Source organism: Ranitomeya imitator, chromosome 5, assembly GCF_032444005.1.
Source record: "Ranitomeya imitator isolate aRanImi1 chromosome 5, aRanImi1.pri, whole genome shotgun sequence".
Taxonomy (NCBI): Eukaryota; Metazoa; Chordata; class Amphibia; order Anura; family Dendrobatidae; genus Ranitomeya; species Ranitomeya imitator.
This window is the reverse complement of record NC_091286.1, coordinates 532966900-532994132: the sequence shown is the minus strand read 5'-3', so window position 1 is coordinate 532994132 and position 27233 is coordinate 532966900.

The window sequence follows — 27233 nt, the reverse complement described above, 5'->3', positions numbered from 1 at the left end:
AAAGGCAACCAGGAGAACACCTTGGAGTGGCAGACACTGTTAGTAGGCCCCAACCAAACTAACCAATCTAGTAGCCCCACTGCATTTGTTCCATTTAACAACTATTTAACAAGAGCCTGAAGATAGATGCTCAGGAAAGGCAACCAGGAGAACACCTTGGAGCGGCAGACACTGTTAGTAGGCACCAACCAAACTAGAAGCCCCACTGAATTTGTTCCATTTAACAACTATTTAACAAGAGCCTGAAGATAGAAGCTGAGGAAAGGCAACCAATAGAACACTTTGGAGCGGCAGACACTGTTAGTAGGCCCCAACCAAACTAGTAGCCCCACTGAATTTGTTCCATTTAACAACTATTTAAAGGGAACCTGTCACCCCGTTTTTTGAGATTGAGCTATAAATACTGTTAAATAGGGCCTGCGCTGTGCGTTACTATAGTGTATGTAGTGTACCCCGATTCCCCATGTATGCTGAGAAATACATTACCAAAGTCGCCGTTTTCGCCTGTCAATCAGGCTGGTCTGGTCAGGTGGGCGTGTTCACAGCGCTCTTTTCTTCCCCAGCTTTCCGTTGGTGGCGTAGTGGTGTGCGCATGTCCAGAGTTCCGACTTCCCTGCGCCCACGTGAAGACACAGCGCGCGATCTGCGCTGTAATCCCTTGCAGCGGTGGGGGCGGCCATCTTCCTGGGGCCGCGCGTGCGCAGATGGAGTGCTCTGCTGCACGGGGCTTCAGGAAAATGGCCGCGGGCAGCCGCGCGTGCGCATTAGAGATCGCGGCGGCCATTTTCCCAAAGCCGAGATGCAAACGAGACCAAGGCCCTGTGGGGGGAGTCAGCCCATTTAGGGAGGTGTAAACATGTCGTCTGCTGGACATACAGCAGCTGCAAATTAAGAGATTGGAACAGTCAGTAAGACCAGTCCAAAAGCAAGACCTTTTTACAGGAAAGCTAGGTGTCAGCCGGGAAAGGTGGGGCAAAATAATTAGAAATCCATGAGGGGTTCATTTTAATGAAGGTTAGATCATGAACATTTTGGGTAGCCAGACAAGTCCTTTTTTCGGTCAGTATTGAACCAGCAGCACTGAATACTCTTTCTGATAGCACACTAGCTGCTGGGCAAGCGAGCTCCTGCAATGCATAAACGGACAATTCAGGCCAGGTGTCTATTTTGGATGCCCAATAATCAAATGGGAATGACGGGTGAGGGAGAACATCGATAGGGGAGGAAAAATAGTTAGTAACCATACTGGACAAATGTTGTCTCCTGTCACTTTGAATTGAGGCTGCAGTACCTGTCCTGTCTGCGGTCATTGCGAAATCACTCCACAACCTGGTCAGAAAACCCCTCTGTCCAACGCCACTTCTGATTTGTGCACCTCTAACACCTCTGCCCTGTTGCCCCCTGCAGCTCGTGTGAGAACCATCACCGGCGCTGTGTGCTGGGAATGCCTGAATCAAATGGTCAACAAGAGTTGCTTGTTTGGTTGCCAATATTTGTTCAAGGTTCTCATGTGGCATGATATTTTGCAGTTTCCCCTTATAGCGTGGATCCAGGAGGCAGGCCAACCAGTAATCGTCATCGGTCATCATTTTTATACTGCGGGGGTCCCTTTTTAGGATACACAAGGCATAATCCGCCATGTGGGCCAATGTTCCAGTTGTCAATTTACTGCTTGTGCTGGGTTGAGGAGCACTTTCGGGCAAATCAACGTCACTTGCCTCCCTCAAAAACCCTGAACCTGGCCTTGCAATGCAACCAGTTTCTATTGCCCCCTGAGAAGCTTCCTCATCCAAAAAATACTCATCCCCATCATCCTCCGCATCCTCCTCCTCTTCACCCACCACCTCGTCCAGTAGAGTTCCCTGACCAGACAATGGCTGACTCATCAAGGCTTCCCTCGTCCGCTCCTTTATGTGCGTCAAACTTTGCATCAGCAGACGCATTAGGGGGATGATCATGCTTATTATGGCGTTGTCTGCACTAACCAGCCGTGTGCATTCCACAAAACACTGAAGGACTTGACAGAGGTCTTGTAGCTTCGACCACTGCACAACTGACAACTCCATGTCTGCCATCCAACTGCCTGCCCGTGTATGTGTATCCTCCCACAAATACATAACAGCACGCCTCTGTTCGCACAGTCTCTGAAGCATGTGCAGTGTGGAGTTCCACCTTGTTGCAACGTTGATGATTAGGCGATGCTGGGGAAGGTTCAAAGATTGCTGATGGTTCAGCAAATGGCTGGAGTGTACGGGCGAACGGCGGATGTGCGAGCAAAGTCTGTGCACCTTCAGGAGCAGGTCGGGTAACCCAGGATAACTTTTCAGGAAGCACTGCACCACCAGGTTTAAGGTGTGAGCCAGGCAAGGAATGTGTTTCAGTTGTGAAAGGGCTATGGCAGCCATAAAATTCCTTCCATTATCACTCACTACCTTGCCTGCCTCAAGATGTACACTGCCCAGCCATGACTGAGTTTCTTGCTGCAAGAACTCGGACAGAACTTCCGCGGTGTGTCTGTTGTCGCCCAAACACTTCATTGCCAATACAGCCTGCTGATGCTTGCCACTAGCTGTTCCATAATGGGACACCTCGTGTGCAACAGTGGCAGCTGCGGATGGAGTGGTCGTGCGACTGCGGTCTGTGGACGAGCTCTTGCTTCTGCTGGACGACGAGGAGGAGGAAGGGGGGGTCGAAGGCCTACAGCCAACTGTTTCCTAGACCGTGGGCTAGGCAGAGCTGTCCCAATATTGCTGTCCCCTGTGGACCCTGCATCCACCACATTAACCCAGTGTGCCGTGATGGACACGTAACGCTCCTGGCCATGCCTACTGGTCCATGCATCTGTTGTCACGTGCACCTTTCTACTCACAGATTTCCTGAGTGCATGGACAATGCAGTCTTTTACATGCTGGTGGAGGGCTGGGATAGCTTTTCTCGAAAAGAAGTGTTGACTAGGTAGCTCGTAGCGTGGTACAGCGTAGTCCATCAGGGCTTTGAAAGCTTTGCTTTCAACTAACCGGTAGGGCATCACCTCTAATGAGATTAGTCTAGCAATGTGGGCGTTCAAACCCTGTGTATGTGGATGAGAGGATGAGTACTTCCTTTTCCTAACGAGAGTCTCTTGTAGGGTGAGCTGGACTGGAGAGCTGCATATGGTGGAACTAGCGGGGGTGCCGGTGGACATGGCAGACTGAGAGAGGGTTGGTGATGGTATTCTTGCTGTTGGCCTACATAGAGTGTTTCCTACAAAGAACCTGGTGATTCCCTGACTGCTTTGGCCTTGCGATGAAACCTCCACATTTGCTGCAGGTGGTGTGGTAAACGGTGAGCTTACAGTGACGGAAGGGATGTAGCGTTGCTGACTGGCTTCATTGTGAGAGGGTGCAACAACGTTAAGGGACATTTGGTAGTTAGTCCAGGCTTGCAAGTGCATGGTGGTTAAATGTCTACGCATGCAACTTGTATTTAGATTTTTAACATTCTGACCTATGCTGAAGGTCCTTGAGCATTTCTTACAGATGACTTTGCACTGATCATTTGGATGTTGGTTAAAAAAATGCCAGACTGCACTCTTCCTACTATAGGATACCTTTTCAGGCATTGCACACACATTGCTATGTTAACCGCATGGCCATGCTGTCCTACAACTGTTTTGGGTTTTGCCACACGTTTTTGGCCAGATACGGGCCTGCCAGATGGAACCTGTTGCAAAGTTGATGCCTGCTGCGGCTCCTCCTCTTCCACTTCAGAGCTACTGCCAGCTGCACCCTGTTCCCCCAATGGCTGCCAATCGGTGTCAATAACTGGGTCATCTTTGACCTCCTCTTCTATGTCCTGTGCATCTTCCTCAGTGTCACTGTGTAAGCCGATACTATAGCGTTCGTGACGGGACTCCATAGTCTCATCAGGGTCAGATTCTGGATCAGTACACTGCGAGGGCAATGTTGTGATCTGAGTCAAAGGAACATCATAATAATCTGGCTGTGGCTGTGCATCTGTGCACTCCATGTCCGATTCATCTTGTAATGGGCATGGCCTGTTAACAATTTCCCTTTCTAACCCAGGAACGGTATGTGTAAAGAGCTCCATGGAGTAACCCGTTGTGTCGCCTGACGCATCCTTCTCTGTTGTTCTGGGTGAAGAACACAAGGAAGAGACTTGTCCCTGACCGGGAACATCCACTGACGATGCGCTGCTTTTACATTTTGCACTTTCCGAAGAGGAGGCAAAAGAGCTAGAGACAGAGTCAGCAAGGAAAGCCAAAGCTTTTCCTGCTGCTCCGGCTTTAAAAGCAGTTTTCCTACTCCCAGAAAAGGGAGCAATCAAGGCCTTGTGTAGCCAGACGATGGAGGTGGCTGAACAACTCGAGACTTAGGTGCTATATTGCTTTTCCCACGACCACCTGATGCTCCACCACCACTACCATCATTACCAGCTGGAAATGACCGCCCACGGCCACGACCTCTTCCACCAGACTTCCTCATTCTTGGAAATATGTAACCAAACTAACAAACAGTATTTGGTACTGTAAAACCAGTTACAAAGTGGATGCAAACTTGTTGTGAATTTAACTCCTTCACCCCCGGAATTGTTGTGAATGGCTTTTTCCATTTTTTCATTTTCGTTTTTCGCTCCCCTCATTCCCAGAGCCATAACTTTTTTACTTTTCCGTCAATATGGCTATTTGAGGGCTTATTTTTTGCAGAATAAGATGTACTTTTGAACGATATCATTGGTTTTACCACACCATGTAATACAAAACGAGAAAAAAATTCCAAGTGTGATGAAATTACAAAGAAAGTGCAATCTCACACTTGTTTTTTGTTTGGCTTTTTTGCTAGGTTCACCAATTGCTAAAACTAACTGGCCATTATGATTCTCCAGGTCATTATGAGTTCATAGACACCTAACATGTCTAGGTTATTTTTTATCTAAGTGGTGAAAAAAAATTCCCAAATTTGCTAAAAAAAACCCCAAAAAACAATTGCACGATTTTCCAATACCTGTAGCGTCTCCAATTTTTGTGATCTGGGGTCAGGTCAGAGCTTATTTTTTGCGTGCCGAGCTGGCGTTTTTAATAATACCATTTTGGTGTAGATACGTTCTTTTGATCGGCCTTTATTGCATTTTAATGCAATGTCGCCGCAACCAAAACGTAATTTTGGCGTTTTGATTTTTTTTTTCGCTACGCCATTTAGCGGTCAGGTTAATCCTTTGTTTTTATTGATAGATTGGGCGACTCTGAACGCGGCGATACCAAATATGTGTATGTTTGATTTTTTTTAATTGTTTTATTTTGATTGGGGCGAAAGGGGGGTGATTTGAACTTTTATATATTTTTTTATATATTTTTAAACACTTTTTTTAATTTTGGCATGCTTCAATGCTAGAAGCATGCACTACACGATCGCCTCTGCTACATAGAGGTGAAGTACAGATCACCTCTATGTAGCAGAAATGCAGGTGTACTTTGAACGCCGACCACAGGGTGGCGCTCAAAGCAATCGGCCATCAACAACCAAAGAGATCTCAAGGAGACCTCTGGTTGTTATGGTAAGGAGCGCTAGTTAAATGCCGCTGTCAGCGCTTGACTGCGGCATTTATCTAGTTAATAGGCGTGGGCGGATCGCGATTCCGCTCGCGCTCATTGCGCGCACATGTCAGCTGTACAAAACAGCTGACATGTCGCGGCTTTGAGGTAGGCTCACCGGCGGAGCCCACCTCAAAGCAGGGGATCTACCAGCTGACGTACTATTCCGTCAGCTGGCCGAAAGGGGTTATATCTCCCTTTATAGGTGTGGGACAGTGCAGAAAAATACAGGCCCACTGTTTAACACTACACAGTTTCAGGGGCAGAAAGTGGCTTGAAGATATATAGATATATATATATATATATATATATATATATATACTAGCTGAAGAGCCCGACGCTGCCTGGGCATAGTAAGTATCTAAGGTTAGTTGTAGCGCCTCACTTCTCTTATTTTCCCATCACGCCTCTCATTTTCCCCATCACATCTTTCATTTTCCCCCTCACGTCTCTCATTTTCTCCCTCACACCTCTCATTTTCCCCCTCACACCTCTTATTTTCCCCCTCACTCCTCTCATTCCCCCCTAACACTTGTCATTTCGACATCACATCTGTCATTTTCCAATCACTCCACTATTTTCCCTCACTCCTCTAATTTTGCACTCACACACCTTTTCATTTTCACCTCACACCTCTCATTTTCACCTCAGTGTATACATGTCTGTCATCTCCCTTATATATAGTGTACACCTGTATGCCATCTCCTGTATATAATATATACCTGAATGTCATCTCCCCTGTATATAGTATATACCTGCTGTGTGTCATCTCCGCTGTATATAGTATATACCTGTATGTCATCTCCTCCTATATATTGTATATACCTGTATGTCATCTCCTCCTGTATATAGTATATACCTGTGTGTCATCTCCCCTGTATATAGTATATATCTGTGTGTTATCTCCTGTATATAGTATATACCTGTAGGTCATCTGCTCCTGTATGTAGTATATACCTGTGTGTCATCTCCTCCTGTATATAGTATATACCTGTATGTCATCTCCTCCTGTATATAGTATGTACCTGTATGTCATCTCCTCCTCTATATAGTATATATCTGTGTGTCATCTCTCCTGTATATAGTATATATGTGTGTGTCATCTCCTCCTGTATATAGTATATAGTATATACCTGTGTGTCATCTCCCCTGTACATAGTATATATCTGTATGTCATCTCCTCCTGTATTAGACCTCGTTCACACAGTATTTGGTCAGTATCTTTACCTCAGGATTTGTAAGCTAAATTGGCAGCCTGATAAATCCCCAGCCAACAGGAAGCCCTCCCCCATAGCAGTATATATTAGCTCACACATACAGATAATAGACAGGTCATGTGACTGACAGCTGCCGTATTTCCTCTATGGTACATTTGTTGCTCTTGTAGTTTGTCTGTTTATTAATCAGATTTTTATTTTTGAAGGATAATACCAGACGTAGGTGTGTTTTAGGGCGAGTTTCGTGTGTCAAGTTGTGTGTGTTGAGTTGCGTATGGCGACATGCATGTAGCGACTTTTGTGAGATGAGTTTTGTGTGACGACATGCGTTTAGCAACTTTTTGTGTGTCGAGTTGCATGTGACATTTTAGTGTAGCAAGTTGTGTGCAGCAAGTTTTGCGCATGGTGAGTTTTGCGTGTGGCGAGTTTTATGTGTGGTACCTTTTGAGTCTGTGCAAGTTTTGTTTGAGGCAACTTTTGCATGTGTTGCAACTTTTGTGCATGTGGCAATTTTTCCGCATTTGTAAGTTTTGCATGTGGCGAGTTTTCCATGAGGTGAGTTTTGCACATGTGGCGAGTTTTGCATGTGGCGAGTTTTGCGCGGTGACTTTTGTGTTTCGACTTTTATGTGGCGAGGTTGGTGTATGTGTGGTGAAATGTGTGCTGAGGGTGGTATATGTGTTCAAGCACGTGGTAGTGTGTGGCGCATTTTGTGTGTGTGCTCATGTCCTCATGTGTGGTGAGTATCCCATGTCGGGGCCCCACCTTAGCAACTGTACGGTATATACTCTTTGGCGCCATCGCTCTCATTCTTTAAGTCCCCCTTGTTCACATCTGGCAGCTGTCAATTTGCCTCCAACACTTTTCCTTTCACTTTTCCCCATTATGTAGATAGGGGAAAAATAGTTTGGTGAATTGGAAAGCGCGGAGCTAAAATTTCACCTCACAACATAGCCTATGATGCTCTCAGGGTCCAGACATGTGACTGTGCAAAATTTTGTTTCTGTACCTGCGACGCCTCCAACACTTTTCCTTTCACTTTTTTCCCCATTATGTAGATAGGGGCAAAATTGTTTGGTGAATTGGAAAGCGCGGGGTTAAAATTTCACCTCACAACGTAGCCTATGACGCTCTCAGGGTCCAGACGTGTGACTGTGCAAAATTTTGTTTCTGTACCTGCGACGCCTCCAACACTTTTCCTTTCACTTTTTTCCCCATTATGTAGATAGGGGCAAATTTGTTTGGTGAATTGGAAAGCGCGGGGTTAAAATTTCACCTCACAACGTAGCCTATGTAGCTCTCAGGGTCCAGACGTGTGACTGTGCAAAATTTTGTTGCTGTAGCTGCGACGCTTCCAACACTTTTCCTTTCACTTTTTTCCCCATTATGTAGATAGGGGCAAAATTGTTTGGTGAATTGGAATGCGCGGGGTTAAAATTTCACCTCACAATATAGCCTATGACGCTCTCGGGGTCCAGACGTGTGACTGTGCAAAATTTTGTGGCTGTAGCTGCGACGGTGCAGATGCCAATCCCGGACATACACACATACACACACACACACACACACACATTCAGCTTTATATAGTAGACTAGCTGAAGAGCCCGGCGTTGCCTGGGCATAGTAAATATCTGTGGTTAGTTATAGCACGTCACTTCTCTTATTTTCCCATTACGCCTCTCATTTTCCCAATCACATCTTTAATTTTCCCCCTCACATCTCTCATTTTCTCCCTCACACCTCTCATTTTCTCCCTCACTCCTCTCATTCCCGCCTAACACTTGTCATTTCGACCTCACATCTATAATTTTCCGATCACTACACTATTTTCCCTCACTCCTCTCATTTTGCACTCACACCTTTACATTTTCACCTCACACCTCTCATTTTCACCTCAGTATATACATGTTTGTCATCTCCCTTATACATAGTATACACCTGTATGTCATCTCCTGTATATAGTATATACCTGTATGTCATCTCCCCTGTATATAGTATATACCTGCTGTGTGTCATCTCCCCTGTATATAGTATATACCTGTATGTCATCTCCTCCTATATATAGTATTTACCTGTATGTCATCTCCTCCTATATATAGTATATACCTGTATGTCATCTCCTCCTATATATAGTATATACCTGTATGTCATCTCCTTCTATATGTAGTATATACCTGTATGTCATCTCCTCCTGTATATAGTATATACCTGTGTGTCATCTTCCCTGTATATAGTATATATCTGTGTGTCATCTCCTCCTGTATATAGTATATACCTGTATATCATCTTCTATATATAGCATATACCTGTATGTCATCTCCTCCTGTATATAGTATATACCTGTAGGTAATCTGCTCCTGTATATAGTATATACCTGTGTGTCATCTCCTCCTGTATATAGTATATACCTGTATGTCATCTCCTCCTGTATATAGTATGTACCTGTATGTCATCTCCTCCTTTATATAGTATATACCTGTGTGTCATCTCTCCTGTATATAGTATATATCTGTGTGTCATCTCCCCTGTATATAGTATATACCTGTGTGATCTCCTGTATTAGACCTCGTTAACACGTTATTTGCTCAGTATTTTTACCTCAGTATTTGTAAGATAAATTGGCAGCCTGATAAATCCCTAGCCAACAGGAAGCCCTCCCCCTGGCAATACGTATTAGCTCACACATACACATAATAGACAGGTCATGTGACTGACAGCTGCCGTATTTCCTATATGGTACATTTGTTGCTCTTGTAGTTTGTCTGCTTATTAATCAGAATTTTATTTTTGAAGGCTAATACCAGACTTGTGTGTGTTTTAGAGCGAGTTTCGTTTGTCAAGTTGTGTGTGTTGAGTTGTGTGTGGCGACATGCATGTAGCGACTTTTGTGAGATGAGTTTTGTATGGCAACATGCGTGTAGCAACTTTTGTGTGTCGAGTTGCATGTGACAGGTTAGTGTAGCAAGTTGTATGCAGCAAGTTTTGCGCATGGCGAGTTTTGCACGTGGTGAGTTTTATGTCTGGTGCCTTTTGAGTATGTGCAAGTTTTGTGTGAGGCAACTTTTGCATGTGTTGCAAATTTTGTGCATGTGGCAATTTTTCCGCATGTGCAAGTTTTGCGTGTGGCGAGTTTTCCATGAGGTGAGTTTTGCACTTGTGGCGAGTTTTGCGTGAGTCTAGTTTTTGCATGTGGCGAGTTTTGCGCGTGGTGAGTTTTGAGCGGCGACTTTTGTGTTTCGACTTTTATGTGGCGAGGTTGGCGTATGTGTGGTGAAATGTGTGCTGAGGGTGGTATATGTGTTCAAGCACGTGGTAGTGTGTGGCACATTTTGTGTGTGTGTTCATATCCCCGTGTGGTGAGTATCCCAGGTCAGGGTCCTACTTTAGCAACTGTACGGTATATACTCTTTGGCGCCATCGCTCTCACTCTTTAAGTCCCACTTGTTCACATCTGGCAGCTGTCAATTTGCCTCCAACACTTTTCCTTTCACTTTTCCCCATTATGTAGATAGGGGAAAAATAGTTTGGTGAATTGGAAAGCGCGGAGTTAAAATTTCACCTCACAACATAGCCTATGACGCTCTCAGGGTCCAGACGTGTGACTGTGCAAAATTTTGTTTCTGTAGCTGCGACCCCTCCAACACTTTTCCTTTCACTTTTTTCCCCATTATGTAGATAGGGGCAAAATTGTTTGGTGAATTGGAAAGCGCGGGGTTAAAATTTCACCTCACAACGTAGCCTATGACGCTCTCAGGGTCCCGACGTGTGGCTGTGCAAAATTTTGTTTCTGTAGCTGTGACGCCTCCAACACTTTTCCTTTCACTTTTTTCCCCATTATGTAGATAGGAGCAAAATTGTTTGGTGAATTGGAAAGCGCGGGGTTAAAATTTCACCTCACAACATAGCCTATGACGCTCTCAGGGTCCAGACGTGTGACTGTGCAAAATTTTGTTGCTCTAGCTGCGACGCTTCCAACACTTTTCCTTTCACTTTTTTCCCCATTATGTAGATAGGGTCAAAATTGTTTGGTGAATTGGAACGCGCGGGGTTAAAATTTCACCTCACAACGTAGCCTATGACGCTCTCGGGGTCCAGATGTGTGACTGTGCAAAATTTTGTGGCTGTAGCTGCGACGGTGCAGATGCCAATCCCGGACATACACACATACACACACACACACACACATTCAGCTTTATATAGTAGATATATATATATATATATATATATATATATATATATATATATATATATATATATATATAAAAGGGACTGTACTACAATTACTATCTCCCTACAGTAATCTCAGAAAAGTATGGCAGGCAGCAATAAAAGGGACTGCTGCACACAAAAGTGTGGACAAACAAGATAGCTGTGCAGAAAGTAAGGAGCAACAGGATTTGTGCTTTGAAAAAAGCAGTTGGTTTGCACAGCGGCATACAAACAGCAATGCAGCTATCAGGGAGCCTTATAAGGCAGCCTTATAAGCTACAGAGCTGATGCACAGAAATCTAGTGTCATGCCCTCAGCTGCAGGTCTGGTCTCTGCTGCAAAGGGAGACCGACACCTTTCACGCAGCTCCATTGGTACTACTCACCCTGTCCGTGGCTCCAGATGATCAGCGGCTCCTTTCTCTGCTAAGAACCTGCATCCTCTTGGCAGGTCTCCTGGAAATGCTCTTAGGAGGCGCTCTGCAAAGTGTAGTTTGTTACTTTTGGTTTTCTAATCCCTCTGTCTCCTCAGTATCCTCCGCTTGCAGTTCCCTATTCTGGATCCTTCAGGACTCTCTGGTTTCCACTCCAGGCTGACTAAGCTGCTCCTCACAGAACCTTCCAGATATTGCTGCCGGCTGGATCAGCCTTTCCAAAACTACACAGAGCTTCCAGGATTCTCTTCACTGTTAGAGCTTGAATACCACTGTCTTGTTATTACGGTCTGTATGGGTCGTTCCTCTGGTCATGGGTACTGCAGCATTTAGGCCATCTGGTGTTGTGACGGGGGAATACATATATATATAGGGGTACACCTTGCCCGGTGCTCCACTACGTGGTTCAGTGTTGTGGCCCAGAGGGTTCTTCTCTCTGGCACCTCATTCTGTTTGTTTAAGCTTCATTTAAATAAATACCATTGCTTTTGGAAGCCATTCTCCTGTCTCTTGTGTACCGAGTATACAGCTACCACTGCTCCATCATTGGTCTAGTGAGTCCACTATATTTCCCCACGCCCTGTGGGCGAAACATCTAGCCTCCACTGTCCCTGCAAGGAAAAGGTGGTGTTGGACAGTGGAAATCGCTACAGCACAAGCGGTTTGGGGGTTTATATTCCCTGCCTAACGCTATCCCTGCTTCTGACTAAGCTGCAGCAACCTCTCCCTATGCTCAGATCAGCAGCAGTAAGATGGCGGTCGGCGTGCACGCCTTTTTATAGCCCCAGTGATGCCGCAGAAAGCAAGCCAATCACTGCAATGCCTTTCTCTAAGATGGTGGGGACCGAGAACTATGCCATCACACTGCCCACACTCTGCGTCTTCCTTCATTGGCTGAGAAATGGCGCTGAATGCATCATATGAAACGCGACTTTGGCGCGAAGGTCGCCGACCGCGTGGCCGACCCCACACAGGGATCGGGTCAGGTTTCATGAGACCCAACTTTGCCAAAAGTCGGCGACTTATGAAAATGACCGATCCATTTCACTCAACCCTACTGAGGACCCCAATCACTGACAATCATGTCAGGCATCCCAGGAAAGCGGAACACATGTTTGATAAACAACACCGCCAGAGCCCATGCGGATGGTATACAAAGAAAAGGAACCAGGTGTACCATTTTGGAGAAATGATCGGTGACAACCCAAATTACCTTATTATTGTGAAAGTTAGGCAAGTCCACTATAATGTCCATCCCGACCATCTCTGATGGCCTATCCGCCACAGGCAAGGGATAGAGCAAGCCCACGGGTCTCTGCCTGGAAGACCGATTCCTGGCACACGAGATGCAGGCTTGCACATAATCCCTGACATCTTGCGCCATCTGAGGCCACCAATAAGACCTCTCAAGAAGATCTGTGATCGCTTTAATGCGGAAATGACCACTGAGTTTGGAGGTGTGTTTCCACGAGAGAACCTCCGGCTGCAAAGTAGGTGGTACATAGGTCTTGCATAGGTCTTGCCCAGAGGTACCTGCTCTAGAGACACTGGTGCCCATCCTCGGATGAGACTACAGAATGGGACAAGGCATTGGCATGCAATTTCTTCTCCCCAGTCAAGAAATGAAAGGTAAAATTAAACTTGGAGAAGAATAAGGTCCACTTGGCCTGGCAAGAATTCAACCGTGGGGCCGTCTAGAGATAGAGAAGATTTTTATGGTCCGTAAAGACCTTAAAGGGATGCCGAGCTCTCTCCAGTAGTTGTCTATATTCCGAAAAAGCCAATTTCATGGTGAGCAACTCCCTGTTCCCAATGGAACAATTCCTCTCTGCTGATGAAAAAGTCTTGGAGAAAAAGATGCATGGATGTCTCTGACCTTGAGCATCCTTTTGATACAGGACCCCTCCAGCCCCAACGGAAGAGGCATCCACCTCCAAGATGAAAAGTTTATCACTATCAGGCCAATGCAGAACGCTCTGTGTTTCATGGATGTGTGAAAATGGTATTAGTGAAACAGCAGTTCTATTATGGTCTACATTTCAATTTTATGTTGTCCTGAGGTTGTAAAGCATAAATCAAGTGACAGAAGGCTATGGACATCTCCAGGGGCATTTTTTTGCTTACATATTTCACTGATCAATTCTCAGTTAAGGTTAACCTGTTAAGAAGCACTTAATAGACAGTGCAACACAGGGGCCATAAAAGGGAAATGGTACACATTTTTAATAAGCCCAATAGGAAAAATTGTTATAGTCAAAAAAGCACAACTTTTTTTCTAAGAAAAAATATTGCCTCATAAGATGTCAATTATCTATAATATTGCTTATAGGTATATGCTTAGGACTTCTTAATAGTTAAAAAGAAAAATATTCTATTGTTGCAGATAATTCAGCAGGAATATTTTTCTCTATGTTGATTTTGAAAAGCCAGTTGATGTCACTTGGGAATATTGTCGGATTTTAAACGCGGAGCTAACTAGCCACTTTCTTCATCAATACATGGAGCGATTAAATTAGTATTCATTTGAGCTGTACTGCACCAAAGCATACAAACACCATTTTAAGCTGAAAAACAAGTAGTGCCTTGGGATTTGTTTAGAAACAACTTTGAAATTACTGGTAGAGTGAGTATAATTGCAGTTCTCTCACTATGTGTGGTGCAGATCATTAAACCTATCACAAGTCAGATGGAAATGAGCCATTTAGAAGCAGCCTTCATTATATAACTTTATATTGAATTCTCTGCAAAATATATTACTTTAGTTTGTCAGATGTAAAAATGACACCGGAAGTCTGGAAAATAATGAAGTCTAACAGATGTTTTCTTGATAATGTGATAAAGGAAAAAAATCATTACACACAACTTACTAAAATAAACTTTTTCAACAGCCAGTGATTTTTTTGGGGACATTGTGTATATCATTGTGTTTTTGCCATTAAAAGGATAAAAAAGATTCCTATACAATATATGGTTCATTGTAATTCAACTACCATTTGCAAAATACAGTAATATGGGCAGGATGGACAACCAATCCTTGATTATTAAATTGTATTGCAATGTTTCATTACTAATTAATATTATCTCTGACAACGAGGTTTAAGGAACATGATCCCTGACTCTCTACATTTAGTACCAGTTTGGTAATCAAACATTTTCTTTGATAGAAGCAGGAAGTTTGATGAACCCTCACCTCAACACCCCACCTGACATCACTATTACGTCAGAAAGATCATGCAATGTGGTCTCCCCACTTTCACCAACGTTCCGCATCTCCCATGGAACACGTAACATTCCGTAAACCCTGGGGACACGTAAGATTAGCTTGGTACAGTTTTACACAGACACCCCCTGTTGACACTGGCCCAGGGAGGCACAGGGAGTGAGAGGATATGGACTACGCAGTCACTGATGTGGAGCCACACTCGCCCACAACCTTGATAGATTGAGAGGCCCCTTTCACATGCACCAGTGAAACAGCGCCTGGTCAGTCCAGTAAGACTGCCACCAGTTCCTCGTTAGATATAAGCCTGGTCTGCTAACAGGATTATATCGGGAAAGAAACCAGCCCCAGTAGCATGGAAAGGTAATCCAATTTTTTTTCTAACATACATTAAACAGTACCTATTGTACCATTATTACTCTATCAAACTATCCACTTCCTGGTGGATGACATTTAAATTGAGAGCCCCCAGGGAATGCTGGGATACTCAAATGAGTTGTCATCAGGGGGTAAAGGCTGCGATCACTCTGAAATGAAACATCATCAGTGACATTCATTTCAGGGTTTGTGCTCGACCCTGCTTTACTGGTCATGCATCAGTTCTCAATTTTGACGTCTGCTTAGTAGGAGCTCCCTACTTACTGTGTTCTATTCTTCTCAGTGCACATTGACAGTGCACTACCTCATTGGCTCTGATATCAGTGAGCATTGTAAGGAGAAAACCAGGCTATCAGAAATAAGCCCTGCCCGCACCAGTGACATCACATTTTGAATTAAAATAAATGTTAGTTTCAGACCAACCCTTCAGGAAACAGCCCTTGTACCATTAAGTATATAGGCTAAAATATTGAATATACGCATATATCAAGGTACATTTTCTGTAAAATCATCAATAATTCTCACTCCCATTATGAAAGGACAGCTATCTGTGAAAAAAATGCACACAAATATTGTTATGATCCGGTGACCTTGGAGCAGCATGAAAACTTTCACTGGAGTAGGTGGTAACTATACTGACCGCAAATCCTGATCTTAACACCGCAACTAGAAGTAGCCGTGGGGTGTACCTAACAAGCCATAGACACCTCGTCACAGCCGGAGGACTAAATACGCCTAAAGACGTAAATAGGAATACTATCTTGCCTCAGAGCAGAACCCCAAAGGATAGGCAGCCCCCCACAAATATTGGCTGTGAGTAGGAGAGGAAAGACACACACAGTCAGACAACAGGATTTAGCACAAGAGGCCGCTCTAGCTAAAATAGGAAAGGATAGGACAGAGTTCTGTGCAGTCAGTATTAAAACCCTTCCAAAAATATCCACAGCAGATTATACAAAAATTCCTCCATCTAACTAAAGACGTGGAACGTATATCTGCAACTCCAGAGACTACTAAACTCAGAGCAGGAATACAATCAAAAAACAAGCACACAGCTTGTGTGCCATAGAAAAAGAAACAGACACTTATCTTTGCTGAATTGGCAGCTAAGCAGGAGAGCCAGACAGAGATCCAATACTTCCCAAGAAACATTGACAACTGGCAAGGACTAATGAGTCCTGCAAACCTAAATACTCCAGTCAGAACTGCAATCAGCAGATACACCTGTCCAGGACTGCAGCCCAGAGACAACTGCATTACCACCTACAACCACCGGAGGGAGCCCAAAAGCAGAATTCACAACAAAATATTAAATGTTTATTTGTAATAATAAACAGATATTGTAAACAGGCATAACCAAAACAACCAGTATAAAAATGTATTAAAATATTTAATATTTAATGTGAGTGATGTTAAAAAAAAAAAAGACAAAAAATATAATTTGCATTTCTGTAAAATTACAAAATAAATAGTAACATACTGTAGAACCAAAGAAGAAATAAGGATTTTCCAGCACTTTATCCATAACATTCATCTTTTTATTATAAATTAATTTAAACCCTTTACCCCCATGGTGGTTTACACGTTAATGACAGAACAATTTTGACAATTCTGACCACTGTCACATTATGAGGTAATAACTATGGAACATATCAATGGATCCCACTGATTCTGAGATTTTTCATGCGCAACATTTCTTCCATTTAACTTGCGTTTATTTGTGAAAAAATAGAAAATTTGGCAAAAATTTGGAAAATTGTGCAATCTTCAAAATTTCAATTCTTATGCCCCTAAATCAGAGAGATATGTCACAAAAATAGTTAATAACTAATATTTCCCAGCAAAAAGGGGGAGAAGCCAGTGCTGCCTATGGTCAGAGCGCAATATATCAAGTGCAAATGCACATATTGATTTCTAACTGTATTTCAAAATGAGACATTTAGCAAACAATTGATCAATTCTTTGAGCTACCCCGCCACTTCACGGCAATCTCATAATGGGGCAGTCCTACACTACGTGTTTTATATTCGCTGTGCCATAAAGGCCTCCTAAATAAATTAAAAGCAAAACCACATTAAATGCAAACTGCACCTAGAGCATTTCTGAATCACTCCCATAGCGTCAGAGGGGCAGGTAAGGATAAAGGTTGACCAGGTCCAAACAGACATTTCAGGTGATACAGTTAGAAATCAATATGTGCATTTGCACTTTATGTATTGCGTTCTGACCATAGGCAGCGCTGGCTTCTCCCCTTTCTTGCTTCAATATTGGTTCCGTGGCTGACCACCACTGTAGCCGTGCGTCGCCTGGTCATGTGCGCCATTCTTTCTGTGTTTCCTGTGATTGATAGGCTGCTGTACACACATATAGCAGCCCTGCCCTGCCTTAGGCTCTGTTTAATTGTGCACCTGTGTCTCAGCCTGTCTCACTCTTCATCTGTGGCACTGACTGGGTAGTGTGGAAGTTGGACCCGAAATGTCTGTTTGGACCTAGTCAACCTTTATCCTTACCTGCCCCTCTGACGCTATGGGAGTGATTCAGAAATGCTCTAGGTACAGTTTGCATTTAATGTGATCTTGCTTTTAATTTATTTAGGAGGCCTTTATGGCACAGTGAGTATAAGAAACGTAGTGTAGGACAGCCACATTATGAGATTGCCGTGAAGTGGCAGGGTAGCTCAAAAAATTTATCAATTGTTTGCTAACTGTCTCATTTCGAAATACATTTAGAAATCAATATGTGCATTTGCACTTTATGTATTGCGTTCTGACCATAGACAGCGCTGGCTTCTCCCTTTTCTTTCTTATGAACTAATATTTCCCACATGTATACTTTACATCAACACACTTTTTGACACAAACTTGTTTTTGTTAGGAAGTTTTAAGGGTTAATAGTTCACCAGTGTTTCTCATTTTTCCAACAAAATTTGCAAAACCATTTTTTTAGGGACCACCTCATATTTGAAGTGAATTTGAGGGGTCTATATGATAGAAATCACCAAAAAGCGGCACTATTCTAAAAACTGCACCCATCAGGGTGTTAAAAACCACGTTCAATAAGTTTACTAACCCTACAGGTGCTTTATAGGAATTTTCTAGAATGTGGGAAAAAAAAAAACATTTCACTTTTTTTTCACAATTTACCTTTGACCCATTTTTTTTTATTTTCACAATGGTTACAGAAAAAAAGAGCACCTTTTGAATGCAAAACTTGCTGGAACAATTAGCGGACTACATGTCACGTTTAACCCTTTAACGTACAATGACGGGTGTCAGTTCCCACACCAGGACAGGTAATGTCTGTCATGCATTTAAACTGTAACTGTGTGTAAGCACGCAGTGACAATTCAGTGCTGACAGCTGTCTGTGACAGCTAAGAGGCACAGGAAGAGTTGCAGGGACCCATGCTGTCGATCCAAGCATCCAGATCAGTGTGAATGGTCAGCCAATGTGACTGACGGATTACACCATGATCGCACAGGAGATACTGAAATATCAACACCTCCTGCCCGATCATTGCAGCAGCTCAGCTCTGCCTGTGGCCAAGCTTTTGCACTAACAACCAGTTGCAGTGTCAACGCAAAGTACAAAGTAATAACAACAAAAATTAAATAGAAATTGATCAGGAAATGTCATGTGAGTGAAAATGGTACCAATAAAAAAGTCACCTTGTCCTGCAAAAAACAATCCCTCATATGACAATGTCAGCCGAAAGATGGAAAAATTATAGCTCTCAAAATATAGTTATACAAAAACTTCTTCTTGCAACATAAGCATTTTTTAGTGTGTGACAGCAGCCAAACATAAAAAAGGATATAAGTTTGGTATCGCTGTAATCACACACAATGTTGCCTAATCACTTATACCACATGAGGAATGGGGTAAAAAATAAATAAAACCAATTCTTCACCTGCTGTGGATTTGTTCATTCTGCCTCCCAAAGGACGCAGTAAGGCTTAGTGCATATTTATCCTGCGCTGTACACTGAGCGCTTACACCGGGGTTTCACTGTAAATCACAGAAGTATGTGATTCAGACTGCTGGCAGAAGTTTCCCTATAATGAGACAGATGGAGGGAGGCACTGTGGATGCCAGAGCACCTTTGATCCTGTGGTGTCCGTCTTTTTAGGTGTGCATAAAAATGCAGTCCACACTCATTATAGTGATTGGATCCCTTGGGGGTTTCATCTGTCATGTCACTTAGACATTTAGCTGGAAACCCCAAAGTAAGTGCTCAACAATGGAAAAATGTGATCCCAAATGTGTAAAATGTTCCCAACAAAAGCTTCAACTCAATCCACATGAAAAGCAAGTCCCCACTTAGTTCCGTCATCTGTTGGCGAAAATATAGGGGGCTTTCAACGTGAGGCCGACGTCACACTAACGTGTTTTACAGACGTAAGAGGTGCTGAAAATATGGATTGCATACAATTGCTTCTCTATGCCCCAGCTCCTATCAGCCGTACTTTACTGATCCGTATTTTACGGTCTTCTATGGCCGTAGAAAATCGCAGCATGCTGCGTTTGTCACCATATTGCGCAAAAAATACGCCAATGAAAGTCTATGGGGGCCAGAAAAATACGGATTACACACGGACCAGCAGTGTGACTTGCGAGAAATACGCAGCGGTGTTCTATAGAAAAGCCGGCAATTCAGTGCGGTGTACAGTAATATCACACTGACAGGTTAGAATAGAATAGCTAAAATAAATGTCTACTGGTGTTGAGCGATACCGTCCGATATTTGAAAGTATCGGTATCGGATGGTATCGGCCGATATCCGAAAAATATCGGATATCGCCGATACCGATATCCAACACCAATAGGAAGGTATCCTCTATGGTTCCCAGGGTCTGAAGGAGAGGAAACTCTCCTTCAGGCCCTGGGATCCATATTCATGTGTAAAATAAAGAATAAAAATAAAAAATATTGATATACTTACCCTTGGATGCGCCCTGGTTGTCACCGCTGCAACCACCATGCTTCCCTTTCTAAGAATGAGCACGTTAAGGACCTTCGATGACGTCGCGGCTTGTGATTGGTCGCGTGAGCGGTCACATGACTGCTCAGCGACCAATCACAAGCCGCGACGTCATCGAAAGTCCTTAACGCGCTCATTCTTAGAAACGGAAGCATGGCGGTTGCAGCGGTGACAACCAGGGAGCGTCCGAGGGTAAATATATCAATATTTTTTATATTTATTCTTTATTTTACAAAAGAATCTTAATCCCGATACTGATTCTCGATATCACAAAAATATCGGAACTCGGTATCGGAATTCCGACACCGCAAATATCAGCCGATACCCGATACTTGCGGTATCGGAATGCTCAACACTAATGTCTACACATAGTATAGGGGTATATATATATATATATATATATATATATATATATATATATATATCAGTGAGACACATATATGTATATATATTAATATTTCATGCAGCGCTAGATAGCTTAAAAGCTGGTAATTCAATTGCCGGCTTTTGCTATCTCCTTCCCATACCCGACATGATATGAGACATGGTTTACATACAGTAAACTATCTCATATCCCTTTTTTTTGCATATTCCACACTACTAATGTTAGTAGTGTGTATGTGCAAAATTTGGGCGCAGTAGCTATTAATTTTAAGGGTTAAATCTTGGAAAAAAATTGGCGTGGGCTCCCGTGCAATTTTCTCCGCCAGAATGGTAAAGCCAGTGACTGAGGGCAGATATTAATAGCCTGGAAAGGGTCCATGGTTATTGCCCCTCACCCTGGCTAAAAAACATCTGCCCCCAGTCACCCCAGAAAAGGCACATCTGGAAGATGCGCCTATTCTGGCACTTGGCCACTCTCTTCCCATTCCCGTGTAGCTGTGGGATATGGGGTAATGAAGGGTTAATGTCACCTTGCTATTGTAAGGTGACATTAAGCCAGATTAATAATGAAGAGGTGTCAATTATGTCACCTATCCATTATTAATCCAATTGTCTGAAATGGTTAAAGAACACACACACTATTACAAAGTCTTTTAATTAAATAAAAAAACACAGGTTGTTGGAATAGTTTATTAGACTGGTAATCCACCTGAAGACCCTCGCTCTGTAAAAAAAGGTAAAATAAAAAAACAACAATATCCCATACCTTCCAATGATCAGTCTCGTCCCATGCTGTAAATCCATCTGAGGCCGGTTTCACACGTCAGTGGCTCCGGTACGTGAGGTGACAGTTTCCTCACGTACCGGAGACACTGACTCATGTAGACACATTGAAATCAATGTGTCTCTGCACATGACAGCGTGTTTTCACGGACCGTGTGTCCGTGTGCAAAACACGGAGACATGTCAGTGTTCGTGGGAGCGCACGGATTACACGGACCCATTAAAGTCAATGGGTCCATGTAAAACACGTACCGCACACGGACGCTGTCCGTGTGCAGTCCGTGTGCCGTGCAGGAGACAGCGCTACAGTAAGCGCTGTCCCCCCCACATCGTGCTGAAGCCGCCATTCATATCTTCACTCCAGCAGCATTCGCTGCAGAGAAGATATGAAAAATCCTTTTTTTTTGTTTTTTTTGTGTTTAAAATAAAGATCCCTGTCTCCACCCCCCTCCCACTCCCTGTGCGCCTGCCCGCTGTTAATAAAATACTCACCCGGCTCCCTCGCAGCATCCTGTTCTCGCTGCAGCTTCTCTTGTATGAGCAGTCACGTGGGGCCGCCGATTACAGTCATGAATATGCGGTTCCACCTCCCATAGGGGCGCACAGGGGGTGGGAGGGGGGTGGAAACAGGGATCTTTATTTTAAACACGAAAAAAAAAAAAAAAAGGATTTTTCATATCTTCTCTCCAGCGAACGCTGCTGAAGTGAAGATATGAATGGCGGCTTCAGCACCAGATGCAGGGGACAGTGCTTATCTCTAGCGCTGTCTCCTGCACGCTCCGTGTGGTACCCAGTCGGCACATGGGCAGCACACGTGTGCCACACTGATGTGCCACATAAACGCATGGACACACGGACACGGATAATTCCGGTACCGATTTTTCCGGTACCGGAATTATCTGAACGTGTGAGACTGGCCTGAAGGGGTTAACTAATTTTACAAGCAGGAGCTCTGCTACTGCAGCTGTGCTCATGCCAGTAAAATCCCAGCGAATGAATGGAAAGTAGGTCAATGACCTGTAGTTACCTTCAGTTGCGGTGAGGCACCCTCTGCTGGATATCCTCATATGAACTCAAGCCTGGGAACTTTTCAGAATATTTTCCCATGTGTGGCTAATAGATGATTTTTGTGGAAAAAATGTGATTTTTAATTTTCACAGCTCTATGTTATAAACTTATGTGAATCACTTGGGGGTTCGGGTCCTCACCAAACATATAGACATCTAGATAAGTCCTATGATGGGTCTAGTTTCCAAAATGGGGTCACTTGTGGGGGGTTACTTTCTACTGTTTAGGTACATCAGGGGCTCTCCAAATGCAACATGGCATCTGCTATCGATTCCAGCTGATTTTACATTCAAAACATCAAGCGGTGCTCCTTCCCTTATGAGTCCTGCCGTACACCTAAAGGATAGTCTTCGTACACACATGGGATATAGGCATACTCAGGAGAAATTGCACAACAGATATTATGGTTCCTTTTCTCCTGATACCATTGATAAAATAAAAAATAAAATTTTTGTGAACAAAAGTTAAATGTTCTTTTTTTTTTCTTTCCACGTTGCTTCAGCTTCTTTGAAGCACCTGAAGGGTAAATAAACTTCTTGAATGTGATTTTGAACACCTTGAGGGTCACAGTTTTTAAGAATGGAATTACTTTTGTGTATTTTCTGTCATGTAGGCCCTCAAAGCAACTTCAAATGTGATGTGGTCCCTAAAAAAATGGTTTTGTAAATTTTGTTGGAAAAATGAGAAATCGCTGGTCAAATGTTAACCCTCAAAATTTCTTAACAAAAAAAATAATGTTTCTGATTTAGGGGCACAAACGTTAAAAGTTTGAAAATTGTGAAATTTCCAAAATCTTTGCCAAATTTACATTTTTTTTACCAAATAGAAGCAAGTAATATTGAAAAAATGTTACCACTATCATAAAGTACAATACGTCATGAAAAAATGATAACCACATAAAGTGACAGTGGTCAGATTTCAAAATTAAGGCTTGGTTATTAACCTACAAAGTGACACCATTTTGTAAACTAGACCTCTGTTGGCACTTATCTAGAAGTATGGTGAGCACATTGAACCCCTCAGGTGCTTCACAGAAGTTTATAACTTTGAGCTATGAAATTAAAAAACTAATTTTCCCTGCTAAAATGTACACATGAGCCCCAAATTTTGCATTTTCACAAGGGTAGCAATAGAAATTGCATGATAAAATTTGTTGTTCAAATTTTCCTGAGTACGTCACTACCTCATAGGTGGAAGAAAACTATTGTCTGGGCGCATGTCAGGGTTTGGAAGGGAAGGAGCATAATTTGACTTTTTGATTGTAAAATTTGTTGGAAACAATAGCAGATGCCATGTCCCATTTGGAGAGCTTCTGCTGTGTCTAAACAATGGAAACCCTCCATGATTGACCCCATTTTGGAAACTAGACCCCTTAAAAAATGTATTTAGTTGTATGGTAAGCACCTTGAAGATCAAGGTGATTCACAGAAGTTTATATCATTGAGACGTAAAAATTAAAAAAAAAATCACATTTTCCCCGCAAAAATGTTTTTTAGCCACAAATTTTGCATTTTAATAAGGGTAACAGGAGAGATTGAACCATACAATTTATTGTCCAATTTTCCTGAGAACGTAAAAACCTCATATATGGGAAAAACTACTGTTTGGGCGCATGGCAGAGCTCAGAAGGGAAGGAACGTCATTTGATTTTTTGAATGTAAAATTTGCTGGAATCATTAACGGATGCCATGTCCCATTTGGAGAGCCCCTGATGTGCTTAAACAATGGAAACCTCTCACAAGATACCCCATTTTGGAAGCTAGGCCCCACAAGTAATGTATGTAGATGTGTGGTGAGCACCTTGAACCCCCAGGTGCTTCACAGAAGAGAATAATATTGAGCTGTGGATATAAAAAAATCTTATGTTCCCCACAAAACTGTTTTTGCCCCTTTTTTATTTTCACAAAGTTTGGAGGAGAAATTGCACTGTAAAATTTGTTGAGAAATTTCCCCCATATGTGGGGGAATACTACTTTTGAGCCACAATGCAAAACTCTGAAGGTAAGAAGCGCCATATTGAAGTTCAGATTTTGAAGGAATGATTTGAGGGTGCCATGTCACATTGGCAGAGCCCCTCAGGTGCCAGACCAACAGAAAACCCATATGCAAACTAATTTACAAACTACACTCCCCAACAAATTCATCTAGGGGTTCAGATGTTGCCAAAAAACAGAAGCTTACAAACACATCATCATAAGGGCAGTCCAGAATTGTTTACAGACATAGTAATCTAAGTGTATGAAAACTTTTGACTTTGCAGTTAGTAATAAACATGCCATAAAACATTCTCTCTTTCTCATTATTCTGGCATTTGGCAAATATTAATAATTAAGGTAATCCTAGCTGACCTAAAACTGGAAAGGTTTATTCTAATTTCATGTCAGATATTGAGAAAAATATGCATATGAGTCTTTTTATGTAGTGTATATAAACTTCTAGTTTCAACTGTATTTCAGGATAACATAAAGGATACTGAACATATTACATTTTATAACTAGTGATGGGCGATCCCCCTGATGATCGAGATCGGCGGGTTCGATTGAGATTTTCTGTAAAGTTTGAGTTCGGGGATGGAGATGACGTGAACTTGCATCCGAACCCCGAGCTTGGACTATACAGATATGGGATAGGGCAGGGGGGCTGTAAAAGAAAGCATAAAATTAATAATAAACATTATCATTATACTTACCTATCCAGCTACGCGTCCTCCTGTCCTGCTGTGCCGCCCGCATCTGCTTCCAGGGCTGCTCATTACCTTCTGGTGGTATTCACTGCACTCGGCAGTCTTCAGCTTTTTCCAGAAGTGTTCGGTCAGTGACGTCACTGCACAAACACTGCCGGAAACAGCCAAAGGCTGCCGAGTGCAGTGAATACCGCCGGAAGGAAGCAGATGAGGCCGGGCGACAGCAGGAAAGGAGGATGCATCGCTGGACAGGTAAGTAAGATATTTATAATGTTTATTATTAATTTTATGTCTTCTTTTACAGGCCCTGGACCCGAACTGTTACACGGGTTTCCCATGAAAACCTGTGCTCGGACCTTTGTGACCGAACACTGTGCTCTGTACAGTTCGGGTTCGCCCATCCCTATTTATAAGATAATTATATGTATACTGTATATATATATATATATATATATATATATATACACTGTGCTCTGTACAGTTCGGGTTCGCCCATCCCTATTTATAACATAATTATATGTGTATATATATATATATATATATATGTATATATATATATATACATATATATATATACATATATATATATATATATTATTTTTAAAGAGGATTTTCCACTTGATTTTTCCCTCAAATTGGTGAAATTAAACTGATTCTGGAACAGGTTTTCCTTTTCTTCTGGGTCCCCCCTTTCCAAAGTTATGCCCACACCCCAAGTAATAATGAAATTGTTACTTGTATCAAGCTTGGCGTTACCACAGAATTTCTGACACTGACATTCTTTTCTATTTCTTTTCTGATTCTGGCCAATCAAAACTTTGTAGCACCCACAGAGCGAATTCTGTGGTATACAATGTGATGTTCAAGGGACTATTTGCACCATTATTACTGGGGCATACGTTTTGAATGGAGGGTCACAGAAGAAAAGGAAAAATAGCTCTTGAATCAGTCGATCAGCACCATTTGAAGGTGCTAACAAAAAAAAACTCCAGTGAAATGTGCTCTTTACCAGGTCACATAAGGATATCACAATGCAGACAACTGTAAATTGATACTGGTTCACTGTCAAATTACAGTTTTCTTCATCATAGACGCTTTCTGCATTGTGATGTGTGCAAGGGTTTGTACATATGATGTCTTTTAGATGACTGTGGACCCCCTAAGGACTTTCTAGGCAAGGTCGTGTAAAAAAAAAGTCTTTTTCATGAAGCAATTTTGCTGTCGGTTTTCCTCTTGTTTTTTCTGCAGCTTCTCCACCAGCATCTTTTTTCTTGTTATGTAAACCATAATTAGTAAACAATTTCCTAGTGGAAGCCACCCAAAAATTGAACATGGTTTTTTCACCTTGAAGCAGGTAAGCAAAAGACTGCTGTGCACAGCAATGTTGTCTTCATTTTTTGTGGCCTTTTAATCAGCTTCAATGCAGAATCCACCTAAAAAAGACATTATATGCATACATTGAGTTTTTATTTAGACATCAGTTTTTCATGTCCAAGTTCCATATTTTCCACCAATAGCACTCACACCTATTATAGCCTATAGGGCTGTTCAGAGGTCTGAATATTTTTGTGGACCCTGTCATCCACACAAAATTTTGGCGGCATGTCTTATATTGATCTAGGCAATGGAGCAAAATCGTCTATGTAAGTCTATGGGTACTCGAAAAGATCTGGACAGCACTGAAATGCCATCTGTGTGCTGTTTATTTTTCACAGACTGTAATACAAGAAGTTTGAGAAACCACCTTTTTTTTCTATACATACAAGAAAAACTGGTGAAGCACCGATAATAAAAAGTGCTCATTCTGACCAAACTCATTAACCCCTTTCTGACAAGTGACGTACTATCCCGTCGAGGTGGGGGGGCCCGTATGACCACCAACGGGATAGTACGTCATAGCGATCGTCCGCGCTCATGGGGGGAGCGCGGCTGATCGCGGCCGGGTGTCAGCTGGCTATCGCAGCTGACATCCGGCACAATGTGCCAGGAGCGGTCACGGACCGCTCCCGGCACATTAACCTCCAGCACACCGCGATCAAACATGATCGCGGTGTGCCGGCGGTATAGGGAAACATCGCGCAGGGAGAGGGCTGCCTGCGGGCTTCCCCGAGACCCCCACAGCAACGCGATGTGATCGCGTTGCTGCGAGGGTCGCTTACCTCCTCCTTCTCCTTGCAGGCCTGGATCTATGATGGCCGTGGCATCCGGGTCCTGCAGGGAGGGAGCTGGCCTCACAGCGCCTGCTCAGAGCAGGCACTGTGAAGCCTGCAGCTGTGCATGTCAGATCG